Raw genomic sequence first — 15,435 nt, 5'->3', positions numbered from 1 at the left:
ATGTGGGAGTAAACCTCCGCCGTTCGATCAAACAATTGATCTGACGGTCCACAGTCCATCGCATCCCCGCAAACCTCGGCACATCGCCATATCGCAAAATTGAGTTTATCGCTAGCCATACACTTTTACTGAAAGATAAAATGCAATTGAATCTCCGTCGTCGATCTGGTTCTTGATCCGACGATTGACGCAGCATCACCTCAGGAACTTACGTGGCCATTAATCGCTTTCCGAACCTGAAAAAGAAAAAGAACCTGTGATCTATAAAAAATCGGGTCCGCTCTTCGGCTTAACTACCCCCATCTTAAAACCCGATATCCATTCAATGACGGGGTACTTAGATCCAACGGTCTACAACTATTCAAACTAGCACACGGGGTGAACCCCCGTAATGGAATATGACGTCCGCGCGTGGAAAAAGGATCGACAGTCAGGATTTACTGCGGCACTTCAGCCTAGCTCAAGAACTTTCGTCCGCTCCTACTCCCGCTAAACTTTTCCACCAAATATGTCTGTTGATCCACCATGATCAAACGATTCCTGTGCATCCTTCTCTTCACTTCGGGTTTATGTCGTTCCTTCCTCTCTCGCTGAAAATTTGGGTCTGGTCTAAGTCTTAACCTTTGATCACTTTTAAAACCGAATATCCAAACAATCAAGCCCCTGTTGATTTGACGTCATCAAAGATATCAAATCGAAAACTAGCGCAACCTTTACCCGCTTTACGAAGCTGATAAAGATTATAAACCACTAATCTATAAATCTTTGGGTCCGCTTGTAGACTTAACCTTCAATCATGTTTCAACTCGATAGTCATTCGATAACGAAGGCCATTGAAATCTATGGTCAGCGGCCTTTATACTAGCCCTCTATTTACCATGTACTCCTCCCCTGTAGATTGGTCTGTCTTAAGCATTCTTTGTGGGATCAACGGGTAGGATTGACTCCTACTTCTGCTCTCTCATGTTTCCACTAATCTTCCTTCTGCTCATTTCTCATGGTCTGAAAGTGCTCCATGTCTTTGGCTGCCTGTCTTCGACAATCATCACGCAATTTCCCAGAGGGTGTTGAATCGCAAGTGTACCTATTATAACTTTCCTTGCGAAGCACTCCTTCATTCACCAGACGATCAACTAGAATATTGGCTTTTCTTCGCACATGACCGAAGCTAACAGTTCTCAGGGTTCGTAAGTGGGAAGAAATACATTGAAAGACCTGCGATAGCCTCCAATGTTTCAAAACTTTTCCTGGTGTCATTCCGTTACATATTTTTTTGGCTGCATTAATGACCAATTCTAGGCGTTGTATAAATTTGACTCGATCAGGATTTCTAGGCACTGTTTTAAGTCCATGAGCTCTGCCATGCTATTAGTGGCAGTCCCCAAATGACTATGAAAGATGTCCTTTATATGCCCCTGCTCATCTCTTATAACCCCACCAAATCCAGCCATCCCAGGGTTGCCCTTAGAGGCTTCGTCTATATTGATTTTCAAAAAACCATGAGGAGGAGGTTGCCAAATGTCTTTACCAGCAGTTTTTTGGCTCACACCCTTGTTTATGCCCTAGGGAACTAGAAAATGGAGACCCAACTGCAATAGTATGCGAGCATCCTGGGGCAAAGGAGGGTTCTCAGGAAGTTTCCACAAAAGGGCTCCAACTGTGTCTTTGAGTTGTCGTAATATTTGTGCAATGATGTGCTGGGTCGAGCCAGTTTTGTTCTTGAAAATCTTGCCATTGCGTTCTTTCCATACATCCCAAATAATAAAGCCTGGAACCAGAGTCCAAGCTTTATTGATGATTTCATTGCCTGAGAAGTTTTTCCTCCAATTCTTCAAAGTGTTGGTGATGTTGAGTCTATCCCTGTCAGTTTGCCTGAAGACTGAGGCCACCCAATCCCACAAGGTAGAGGTGAATGGGCAGAGGTTGAGTAAGTGTTCCATCGTCTCCTCTTGTAAGCCACATAGATGGCATTTGGATGGTCCAACAAAACCTCTTTTCAGAATATTCTCCCAAGTTAGAATTTTCTTTTGTTGAACCAACCACATAAACAACTTTATTTTCATCCAATGCGGGCTCTGCCAAAGGTTCTTCCATACCTGATCAGGGTTTTGATAATCAAACCCTAGGGCCATTCGTTTAGCTTATTTGAGGTTAAAGTTGCCTTCAGTATTTCTTCCCCATCTCAGTTGGTCAGACAAGGATGACACCAAAATATTCCTCTATTCCAAGTCCAAAGCAAGAGAAACTACTTGGGTCTTCAAAGGGTTGTCTTCACTGTAACCCAGATCCTTCCATATTCTCCATTTACCATTGTCCCTTACCTGATCCCAGAAGTCACTTACCATAAGTAAACATTTGTTGTCAGTGTCATTTTTGAGAGCGGTTAATTCTTCCTTGAACAAATTTGGTTCCTACTGCCAGTTATCCTCCCAAAACCGTGCTAGGTTCCCAACTCGGATCTCCCAGAAACTATGCTGCTGGACAATGGCTCTATTCTCCCAAGCAAGGTTCCAAATATGGGAGCCCTTGATGAGCCCTGACATTCGAATATGATCCCTCTCCTGACAATTATTTGCATATTTCTGTTTCCAAAGCTTGGCCCAAGGGGTTGTCGATTCTTTAAGCCACCTCCACCAAAGTTTTGCTCTCGAAACTCTGTTGAGGGTTTCAGGGTCATGAAGCCCCAAACCACCATGGTCCTTAGGTTTTCATAGCTTGTCCCAAGCTACCAAAGCCCACTTCTTTTTCTCTTCCCCTCTGCCCCAAAGAAAATATCATTGAATACTCTTGATCTGTTGCATAACTCCTTTAGGAGCAAGAAGAGTTGAAAACATGAAAATGGGAATAGCCTACAGGACCGCCTTCGTAAGCACAAGATGCCCTACCAAATTTAAAGACCTGCATGTCCATTTCCTGACCTTGTCCTGAAGTTTATTCGTTACCAGCTCCCACACTCCCTTGCTTAGAGGTTTGTCCATAAGAGGCATTCCAAGGTACTTGGAAGGTAATTGATCCCTTTGAAACCTGAGAATTCTGGTGAGGTTCCTTTGAATGGCAATGTTAGTGTTAAAAAAGAAAATTTTTGATTTTCCAAGGCTTACCTCTGTACCAGTGGTAATAGTGAAGTCATTCAGGATTTTTTTTAAAGCTCTAGCTTCCCTGACCATGGGCACCATCCATGGTAAGTTTCAGACCCTGGATTCTTCCTTCAGCATTTTTCGTTTTGATCGCTCTGCCTAGCCCTTCCATCATGAGAACAAAAAGGAAGGGGGAGAGTGGATCCCCTTGTCTGAGACCCCTAGAAGGCATAAAGGTTCTGGAGGGAGAACCGTTAAGCAGGATGGAAAAACTAGTCGTGGATACAAGGGCCATAACCCATCTTATCTAGTTGTGGTCAAAGCCATAAGCTCTTAGCACTGCCCTGATGTAAGATCAGCTTAGCTTATCATAAGCTTTCGCTAGGTCAAGCTATATGATCATACCAGCTTGCTTATTTCTCTTAAGAGAGTGTACTACCTCGTGAGCTTGAATGATGTTATTGAAACTCTGTCTTCTTTCCACATAACCAGTTTTCTCCTCTGAGACGAGAGCTGGAAGCAGGGGCCTAAGTCTGTTAGCAATCAGTTTGGAAATAATTTTGTACACCACATTACATAAAGCTATGGGTCTGAATCGGTCTGGTGTCATAGCTTTTTCCTGCTTTGGAATCAAAGCTATGAAAGAGGCATTAAGAGCCTTCAAAACTGTTTTGGATCTTCTTGAGTCTTCCACAACCTCAAGGATATCTTGTTTGACTATTTTCCAACAAGCTTTGAAGAAGTCCACATTGAACCCATCCAGGCCCGGAGCTTTCCCATTTTGCATCTCATTGATAACTTCATTGACCTCCTCTTCAGACACTGGCCTGTTAATATTGTGGTTGTCTTCCCTGGTTACAAGCTTCGGAATGTGCTTTGTGAAATTGTTAATGAACCGAGATCTGTCTACGAGAGGCTCCTCTGTTATGCTAAGGAAGTGTTGAACTAGGACAGATTCCATTTCTTTGTGAGAGACGAGCTCTTTCCCTTGAGAATCTTTGAGTTTTGTAATTATGTTATGTGACCTGTGATCCAAGGTTGATTTATGAAAAAACTTTGTGTTTCTTTCTCCTTCTCTAATCCACTGCACCCTCGATTTCTGTCTCTAGAAAATCTCCTCTTGCATGCACCGATCTTCCCATTTGTTCTGAAGAGAGTCAACTTGATTTTTCCGTTCCTCGGTAAAACCCTCTATGATGATGATCTTATTAATCCCCTGAAGTTTCCGCTCAACTTCTCTTTTGGCTTTAAAAATATTGCCAAACTCCTTTTTGTTCCAATCTTTAAGCCTGGATATGATGTGATTATGTCTCTGTTGTATCATGAACATTTTAGTGCCTTGAACAGGCATATCTTCCATCCACCATTTGTCAATATTGCTGGTGAAGTCAGGGTGAGAGAGGCAGAAATTTTCAAACCTAAAAGTTATGTTCCTCGGTGTGCCCATAAAAGTAGCTTTAAGCTGGACAGGCCAGTGGTCCCAGCCTCCAAAGGGAAGGATTAAAGCTGACATGTCAAGGTCTGTGAGAAGGAGGTCCTCTGAGATTATGAATCTATCTAGTTTAGAGGCGACTTGAGCAACCCCTCCCCTCTTATTGTTCCAGGTAAAAGTTCCATTTATTGTATCAATGTCCACTAGCCCCATGTTATATATGTAGTTCTGGAGGCAATGGAGTCTTTGCCTAGTTTTCTAAACTACATTTTTTCTCTGTAAGAGATCTGATCATATTGAAATCCCTTGCCAGAATCTAGGGCACATCAAGATATCTCTCTCTTAGCTCCTCAAGGGAGGTGAGAAGCTTGAGTTTGTCTTCTTGTTTTTGAGGACCATAGACGTTTTTGATCATGTATATCTCCTTATCACCCAAAGGTTGAATCACCAAGGATAGATAGTTCCTGGATGCTTCAGCATCCAGGATTCCAAGTTTCTAGGGGTCCCAAAGCGTAAGAATCCCCCCCGCCGAGTTGTCCACTTTAACCTCTAGATACTCATACTTGATTAACCACTTGTTGTGTATCTCTCTGATCTTGTCCATCGAACACTTTGTTTCCTGAATAAAAACCATATCTGGTTTTTCTTCTTTTATTCTACTGCTAAGATTTCTTTGTTTCCTTTTACTTCCTAGACCCCTAATGTTCCAGGTTGTAAGCTTCATTAAGAAAGGTTTGTAAAGGAGTAACTGGTAAGATCTCTCATCTTATCTGAGTTAATCATGAGTTTCCCACATTCGGTCAACAGCGCATTCTATCTCTTTCTTCCTCTTTTCCTACCCGGGTTCTTGGAAGAATGCATCGGTGTATCCTCCATCGTTTTCACCCCTCTATTCTCCTAGCTATCATGGTTTCTTTTGACTCCAGAGCCCTTCGATTGTGATCTCCAGAGGAAGAGCTGTTGAACCCTGTCAAACTCCTCTTTTGGCAGGGAGTCTACCCCTTTGGCTAGTCCTTGCTCCAGAAACTTTTCTAGATCTAAATTCTCCCTTTCTAGAATCTCCTGCAGTTCATGGTCCTCCGTTCCAGCCTCACTTGGGGTCATCTCATGGTCCCTACTAAGCTCCATAATGCTTGGCAGATCATCCTTTTGTTGGTTGTTCTCTGGTATATCCTCCATGCTAGCATCCCTTTCCTTCTCAGTGGGATTATTCTCTGATTCCTGGTTTGTTTCGTTGTTTCCAACTTCTTCTTCTAAGATCTTGAAACTGTTGTGGCTTAGTTTTCCGTCCTCATTAATCTTCTTTTGGTACCACTTTCCTCCTTTCCCTTTGCCCTCAATTTAGTAGTGTTCTTTATGCTATATGAAATTAACACTAATTTTTTTAAAAGGAATTTAGTCTAAATATTCATATTAGTTAATGTTTACAATTTTTTTTTTAATGGAAGTGAAACATTCAAACAAACAAAAAATATGAAGAATGTTTATATTCAGGAACCTGAATATGGAACTAAGTTTGAAACAATTATTAAAAACAATGTGATCACCATTGGAAGAAAATGAGACAATTTGCATACTTTTTTTTGTATATGCTAAAAACAATGCTAGTGAATCTAGACAGAAGCAATTGACCCAGTACGAACTCTAATCCATAGCTTTAAAGCTCTTGTCTAGCCAAGATCCACCCCAAACTTGACGAATGCAATGTAGTTTTCTATCTGCAAGTTAACATTTAAGATATTAGTCTCATTTTGTACATGTGACATCAGATGTATAAATTGAAATAATGTTTATTAAAATAATTAAACATAATGTGCACACCATAAACATAATTTAATAGCATTGACTATGGTACATGAAGCCAATGAGTTATTGTTTATATGAAATTATATAATTGTTTATCAATTTATCTGTAATAGCATGAGCCAACAAGTATGTAAAATGTGGTAAATTACATAATGTGAGAGAAAGTTTAGATGATACCCAATAAAACTAAATTTCAAGCACAATGCATACATGATGCATGTATTAAAAGAACATGCAAGCTTCAGTTAATATATAATAACTCCCTCACTAACTAATGGTTTAAAGGAAAAACCCAACAACTTGAATAGAGCCGATTAGAAAATGAAAAATATTTTCATACAACACGGGATCTTGACTAATCCAGATGTTGACTAATCCAGTGACACTTGATTATTATTATTATCAAAAGGGAAAATGTTGTTTAAAATGCCATATTAGTATTTATGTTTAATCTAGCCATTTAGATTTTGAAGATGATGGGAAATATTTTAAGGTTATTAAATTTGGACCATTTGCACAATTTGTATTTAGAATTCAAACTTCTCTAAGAATTTCCATTAAATTTTAAAACATCTCTGCTTGAATAAAACTAATTATATGATGCTCCTTATTCCCGCCTACAACCCCACGACAATTCAATCATCCGAACAATATAATACGAGCTTTATGATTTTTTATATGATATTCCAAATCTTGCAATTTAGAAAAAGGGATTTCATATTGAAAAAATTCCACGAATAAAGTTAGGTATAATGTTGTATGATGAAATCAATCTGTTCGCTTCGGCGATATATGTTGTATGTTGATTTTTTAGCGGGGATTCTCTCCTCCCCTAAAAAAAAAAGAGATACCGTGAGTGTGGCCTAATCTCTCCTACAGAGTTGTCATTGCCCGACATATTCAATTATTATTCAATATTGAAGCTTAATTCACACTAAATAAAGTTTAATACTTAATTTGTTTATATTTGATAGGTTGCTGGAGTTTGAGTCTTGATTGTTGGTTTGTATATACATTCAAGAGCATGGCAAAAGGACATGGCACTTTGTAACTCTTTTACCTTATGTTTTTTTAATGGATTATGTCAATATAATTTTGAAAAAATTGCTAAGTCCTTATTATTTTGGTGATTACAGTGGAAAGCGTCCACATTTATGAAGAAAAACCATGAACTTTCATATAGAGAGATTCTTCACAACAAAAACCGAACCATAAAGACAGAAAAGGGATGAAAATGATGAACTAAAAAATCATCACCCTTTCAACTTTGAAAGCAAACCAGATAACCCATCAATATGTTGTAGTTTGAAAAACACAAGTTGTGAGAGTCACTTACCTTATTGGTAGTTTCTTTCCACGGTACAAATTTAATTGGAGCTAGTTTCCCAAACTCCCTGTTTCTTGATTGTGATAGCCATAAATGTTTATAAACTTGTGATTTCATTTTTTTGACAATGGTACTAAAAATTTTATTAAGCTTTAGAGTTATAAGTAATATCATTCAATGCATAAGATTGCATAAAATTTAATGAACACTGCAGTACAATCCAAATTTCAAAAAAAAATGATATGTGATTATTATAATTATGAATTTTTGCAAGTATCCGTGGATAGTAAATTTTTAATCATATAAAAAACCTGAACGTATAATGTTTTCGTGGTTACACTAAAATTATAATGTTTTATTGATTAGTTAAAAAGATATTTAATATATGAAAGTGGTTTCTTTATTTTTTTTTAATGAAGTGAATACATGAATATGAAAGAGTCCACATAATTAGTGCAACTTTGATGAGTCTTGAGTTTTCACAAAAATTCCCATAACGTAAAATTTTTTACCACGCAAGAATTTGGATAGTACGAGATTTCACACATTAGCAACATTAGCTCCTTGATATAATATCAATCATAATGTAAAAATTTTTAGCACGTAAGAATTTGGATAGTACGATACTTCACACATTAGCTCCTTGAGATAATTTCAATCATGCTTAACAAATTTATAATATCAAACGAGAGAATTATGCCTACAGCCCCAGCGACAACCGATATTATATGATATTACCGATGTTTTAATTTTTAAATATTTATAACATCAGTAATTTAATGAGGCGGAAGAGTTGTTCGGAAAGTTGTGGAAATTTCGAGTATATTTAGAGAAAATCCGGTGAGGGTTTTTGCAAATCTAAGTTATAACTAATAAACTTCAAAATTTTAGGTGTCTAAGATGTTTTTGATGGTGCTGAATCCATTTCCACTATCAAAAACACGATTCAAACGCTACCTCTACAAGATTTTTTTGAAATTTTTTACTTGGATTTCCATCACTTTTAATCATCCAGACAATTCCTCAATCTCAGTAGACTACTCCTTTATAACATGATTGTATAACAGAGAAAAGTGTTGAATCACAACTTGCATTGGGGAATCGTGCTCACGAATTCACACCCTAAGTTTCACTAGCTAATCCGGAGTTGGGAGTGGGCAATGAAATAAATTTGCGAATGGAGAAAATGTTGAGATTTTCGGTTTTAATAAAATGGGCAAAAATCTCAATAGGTGACAACAATAAGATTGTGTTGCTATATTAGCTCTATCTTGTTTAGAGAGAGTTAATGCATCATATATTTGTTGTAAGAGGATTTATGAGGCAGTTAGATTATTTTAGCTATAAAACAGGTGTCCATACGGATTGGGATGTGTGTGAGAGTTTGTGAGGAAATTGATTATTTTGTAATCTCCTATTTTGATAATAAAAATTTCCAATGCCTATGTTTGGTGGACATAGCCCAAATTGGTTGGGTGAACCACGTTAAACCTCTGTGTCATTTATGATGTGTTTATATGCTGTGTGTGTCTTTTATTTTGCTGCGCACCGTTGGCTCTAACAAGTGGTATCAGAGCGAGTTGGAGGAGTGGCGCAGTAGAGGTGTGGCAGGCTCACGTTTGCTGGAGGCTGGAGGTGCGTTGACTGTTTTACATGCCAATTACCAGCGCGTTGAACTGCGCTCAACTGGCGGTCCTGCGTGTAACGTGGCGGTGGTTTAACGCTGTTGGAGTGTGGCGGTGGGCCTGCGTGCACACCAGGCAACATTGAAATCGTTGTTGGCACGTCATGTTGAGGAAGCTTACCACCTACGAGTTCAATATCAAGTCACTCAGGAGTTTCGTGGTGGAGACGCTGCAGTGGGAGATTCACAACCGCCTCATGGTTGTGCTTCACAATGCCTGCTAACAAGGGGAGCCTGTGGATCTGTGAGAAATTCTACAGAGGTTTTTTATTTAACAACATTTGCAGAGTTGCGTTCGCGGTCGATCCCGGTTGCCTCCATCCTTCTCTACCTGCTACGCGGATTGCAGAAGCCTTTGACTGTGCCACGGAGAGTCCATTCGGAAAATTTCATCTCAGCCTATTTTTTGACTTTGCCGTGGCTGTGGGACTGCGTATGTCAAATACCAGCCCGACACATGACATAAAATTGCTGCGGAAGGTGCGTGTGAACGAATCGCTGTAGGTGGAGTTCTGTAGTGTTGTGCGTGCTTTTTCAGATATCGTCGATAACTGCTGCGTGGTTGTTGGCACGATCTCTTCAAGAACAGTCGCGCCAAAACTGGAACAAGCGTGGATACGATTTTATTAATAGCGCCAGCGCGCCAAGATTCTGATCAGCGCGGATCCAAAGGGGAAATACGCGCCAATTTCGGCACTCTACGCGTTTTTCTCTCCTGGCGCGGATTGTCTGTAGGTAGAAGAGCGCTAACGCGCCAACTGCGTTGGTAAACATTGCAATTGTTTTTTGGTTTTTTATTGTAATTTGCACAGCAGAAGGTTTTTATGAAAAGCAAAGGCAGTGTAATAAAAGACAAAGGCATTTTTTAATATAGTAACTTTATTCGTTAAAAAGTTGGAATTGGAGATTGTTTTTGGTTGATACAAGATGACGAAAACTCAGAGTGCCCGGTTTGAAATCGAGAAGTTTAACGGCAAAAACAATTTCGAGATCTAGAAGGTAAAGATGCATGATCTGTTGGTACAGCAAGGCGTGGTGAAGGCGTTGTTGGGCAAATCCAAACAGCCATACAACATCACAGATAATGAGTGGGCCGAGATGGATGAAAGAGCAGTGAGTGCTATTCGGCTGTGTTTGGCGGATGATGTGTTGTTTAACATCGTGTCGGAGAAAACAGCTGCAGGCCTGTGGTCGAAGCTTGAGAAGCTCTATATGACGAAATCCTTGACAAATCGAATTCTCCTGAAGCGGCAGCTATACAGTTTGCGAATGAAGGAAGGTACATCGATTACTGATCATTTGAATGTTTTTAATACTCTACTGGTGCAATTAGAAAGCATAGAAGTAAAATTTGAATCCGAGGATAAAGCCATAACTTTATTGTGCTCGTTGCCCGAGTCATGGGATCATTTTGTTACTTCTATAAGTCTTAGTTCATCAGAAACCATTGAATTTGATGATGTCATTGGAGCTTTGTTGTCCGAAGAGACAAGGAAGCAGTCAAATGCTGACACCTCTACATCAGAGGCAATGATGGCTAGAGGTCGTTCTAGAGAAAGACGCTCTGGTAAGCACAATGACTCGCGTTCAAAATCAAAAGGGAAGAAGAGTAAAGCGCTGGTTCTGTGGCAAGTCGGGGCATTTGAAGAAGGATTGCTGAAAGCGACAACAAAATTCTAAAGAAGCTTCATCGATATAGAAGAAGGAAGCAAACACGACCGATACAGGTTCGGCATCTGGTTCAGGTATGAGCGACGAAGTGTTATCAGTTAATTTGTCAAATCATGATCAACATTGGTTGTTAGATTCCGGTGCATCAAACCACATGTGTATTCATAGAGAATGGTTTAAGACGTATAGATCAGTTAATGATGGAGTCATGTACATGGGTAATGATGTCACATCTAATATTGTGGGAATAGGGAGTATATAGCTGTAAATGTTTGATGGGACAACTAAAATGTTAACTGATGTAAGACATGTACCAGATTTAAGGAAAAATCTAATTTCACTAGGAGCACTTGACACAAATGGATATAAAACTGTAATTCAAGGTGGAGTAATGAAAATCTATAAAGGTATTTTACTAGTAATGAAAGCTAAGAAGGTAGGAAATCTATTTCAGTTAGAAGGAAGAACAGGGTCAGTTCATGTGTCTACGGTGTCTGAACATGACAGTAGTTCCATTCGCCTATGGCATCAAAGGTTGGGCCATATGAGCGAAAGAGGGTTAAAGATTTTGGCTGATCGCAAGTTACTTCCTAATCTAAGGTCTGGAAAGTTAGATTTTTGTAAACATTGTCTGTTTGGCAAACAAAGTAAGCAAAAGTTTAAAACAGGCAAACATACTAGTAAAGGAATACTTGATTATATCCATTCAGATGTTTGGGGTCCAGCACCTATAACATCGTATGGTGGCTCGTCATATTTTGTATCGTTTATTGATGACTTTTCTAGGAAAATGTGGGTCTACATGTTGAAAAAGAAGTCTGATGTTTTTACCGTTTTCAAGCAGTTTAGAGCATTGGTAGAAAACATCACTGGTAGAACTATAAAATGTTTAAGAACTGACAATGGTGGTGAATTTAACTCCAAGGAGTTTGAAAACTATTGCAAGGATGCAGGGATCGAGAGACATAAGACTACTGTTTATACTCCTTAGCAAAATGGAGTTGTTGAACGCATGAATAGGACTCTTTTGGAGAGAGCAAGGAGTATGCTGAGTAACGTTGGTTTGCAGAAGGAGTTGTGGACAGAAGCGGTGGCTACAGCTTGTTATGTGATAAATCGGTCACCATCGACAGCGATAGGTTGTAAGATTCCTCAAGAGGTATGGAAAGGTCACCCTTGTGATTATTCGAAACTCAGAGTGTTTGGTTGTGATGCATATGCTCTAGTGCCTAAACATCAGCGAACTAAATTAGATCCAAAATCAAAAAGGTATATCTTTGTTGGATATGGTGATGGAACAAAGGGATTTAGATTGTGGGATCCTACTACCCGCAAAATCATCATCAACAGAGATGTAAAGTTTGATGAATCCTTTCTTGTATAGTTAGATGTAGATAATAAATTGAAACAAGATGATGTATCTGATTTTCAGCACATTCAGTTTGACAGCACTTCTAATGATAGTCATGATGACCATAGTTCAGATTCTAGTCATGAACAGGTTTCAGAATCAGATTATGAACAGGGTTCAGATGTAGGTCATGAACAGGTCTCAGATGGTGATCATGAAGAAGTTCCTACAGATGGTAGTCAGCCAATTGTGGAAGCACCAGAAACATCCTTAAGGAGGTCTACAAGAATCAAACATCCTCCAAAAAGGTATGATGATTATGTTACTTCAGTTGCATTTACCGCTAATGACGATGAACCTCTGTGCTATCAGGAAGCTATAGAAGGTTCGAAAAGTGACAAATGGAAAGCAGCTATGAAGGACGAAATGATGGCCTTAGGTAAGAATGGCACATGGGATCTGGTTGAACTTCCGAAAGACAGGAAAACTGTGGGATGTAAATGGGTTTTCAAGGTGAAACAGGGTGTGAATGATACAGAGGACAGATACAAAGCGAGGCTGGTTGCAAAAGGGTTTTCTCAGAAAGCAGGCATTGACTTTCATGAGATATTTTCACCAGTTGTTAAAATAGTTTCAATTAGAATTGTGTTAGCGTTAGTTGCTTTGCTTGATTTAGAATTATAGCAACTAGATGTTAAGACTGCATTTTTACATGGAGATTTAGATGAGGAAATTTATATGGAACAACCAGAAGGGTTTTTTCAGCATCGCAATAAGAAATTTGTCTGCAGGCTCAAGAAATCATTGTATGGTCTGAAGCAGTCACCTCGACAATGGTACAAGAAATTTGATTCTTTCATGTTGAGTCAAAAATATATAAGAAGTGAATATGATCATTGTGTTTACTTTAAGCAGTTAAGTAATGGCATGTTCATTATCTTAGTGTTGTATGTTGACGATATGCTTTTAGCAAGCAAAAGCATTGAAGAAATCAACAGGTTAAAGACTCAGATGGCAAGGACATTTGATATGAAAGATCTAGGAGCAGCAAGACAGATTTTGGGCATGGAGATTTTCAGAGATAGGAGCAATGGTAAGCTGTGGCTATCACAACAAAAGTATATTGAGAAAATACTTTTGATGTTTGGTATGAACAATGTGAAGCCTGTGTCAGTCCCTTTAGCTTCCCATTTTAAGCTTTCTTCCAGTTTATGTCCTAATACAAATGAAGAAAAGGATTATATGTCTCGAATTCCATATGCCAATGTAGTAGGATGTTTGATGTATGCGATGGTTTGTACTCGACCAGATATTTCACATGCAGTTGGGGTTGTCAGCAGGTATATGGAAAATCTGGGTAAAGAACACTGGTCAGTAGTGAAATGGGTGCTTCGGTATTTGAGAGGCACAAGTAGTTATTGTATCACTTACAATAAGAGTAGTGAATTTGTTTGCGGGTATGTTGATTCCGATTTTGCAGGTGATTTGGATAAGAGAAGGTCAACTTCAGGGTATGTCTTTACTCTTGCAGGTGGAGCTATTAGCTGGATGTCAAAGCTACAAAACATTGTTGCTTTATCCACTACTGAAGCAGAATACATTGCTGCTTCTCATGCTTGCAAAGAAGCGATTTGGCTGAAAGGTTTGCTTGGTGAGTTTGGTAGGTTACAGGACAACATCAAGTTACTTTGTGATAGTCAAAGTGCAATACATTTGGCTAAGAATCCGGCCTATCATAGTAAATCAAAGCATATTGCAATAAAGTACCATTTTGTAAGACAGGTTATCACTGAAAGGGGAGTCTCTCTTGAAAAGGTGCATACAAAGGAAAACTGTGCAGACATGTTCATGAAACCAATTTTGTTAGAGAAGCTGCGTTGGTGTTTGGCTTCTCTTGGCTTGCAGAAAAAATAAATAATAAAGAAACAGGGTATCAGGCTAATTGTTGTCAAGGTGGAGATTGTTGAGATTTTCGGTTTTAATAAAATGGGCAAAAATCTCAGTAGGTGACAACAATAAGATTGTGTTGCTATATTAGCTCTATTTTGTTGGGAGAGAGTTAATGCATCCTATATTTGTTGTAAGAGGATTTATGAGTCAGTTAGATTCTCTTAGCTATAAAACAGGTGTCCATACGGATTGGGATGTGTGTGAGAGTTTGTGAGGAAATTGATTATTTTGTAATCTCCTGTTTTGATAATAAAGATTGCCGATGCCTATGTTTGGTGGACGTAGCCCAGATTGGTTGGGTGAACCACGTTAAACCTCTGTGTCATTTATGATGTGTTTATATGCTGTGTATGTCTTTTATTTTGCTGCGCACCGTTGGCTCTAACAGAAAAGTCCCGACCCATGACTTACTTGGGAGTGGGCAATGAAATAAATTGGAGTCGTTTAACTAGGCGGAGGAATTGCCCGCACGGCCAAAAGTGGTCGGAATTTGGGCAAAAAGAATTCAAAAATTCTTGTAGAAACAGTGTTTTAATTGTATTTTTGATGGTGGAAATGAATTCAGCGCCATCAAAAATGTCTTGCATAACTAAAATTTTAAAGTTTAACAACTATAACTAGGATTTACAAAAATCCTTACCAGATTTTCTTTAAATATGAACGAAATTTCCATAACTTTCTGGGCAACTCCTCTGCCTCGTTAGACTATGCGAAATAAATTTGCGAATGGAGAAAAGTCCCGACCCATGAATTACTTTGGAAAATTGTGTGTGGGTCATTAATGTTTGTTTATTTCTGTTAGAGTGGCACTGTATTCAAATATTTTTCTCTTGAGCTCACACATTAATGTTAATTGTCACCAAGATTCAAGTTAGGTTGCCATTGATTTGGCTCAAACATTTATGGTTTCACTAATTGGAAATTCTAAACGGATATCATTAGTAGCTAGGTGTTGTTATATTAAATTTCTTTGGGATTTTGTATGAACAAATAATAATGTCTTAACGAAAGTGGAGTGTGTAATTAATAGAAAGCGAGCATAATTAATAGAAATCCAAACAATAGATTGTCAACGCTACTCAAATCACAATCACGAAATAGGGGAATCATGCAACTATGGGAACTATATTATATAAA

This window comes from Pinus tabuliformis, chromosome 1_1 (genome assembly GCF_031772625.1).
Source record: "Pinus tabuliformis cultivar Carrire ecotype Pingquan chromosome 1_1, CPIR1, whole genome shotgun sequence".
NCBI lineage: Eukaryota > Viridiplantae > Streptophyta > Pinopsida > Pinales > Pinaceae > Pinus > Pinus tabuliformis.
Note: the sequence above shows the minus strand (reverse complement) of the source record.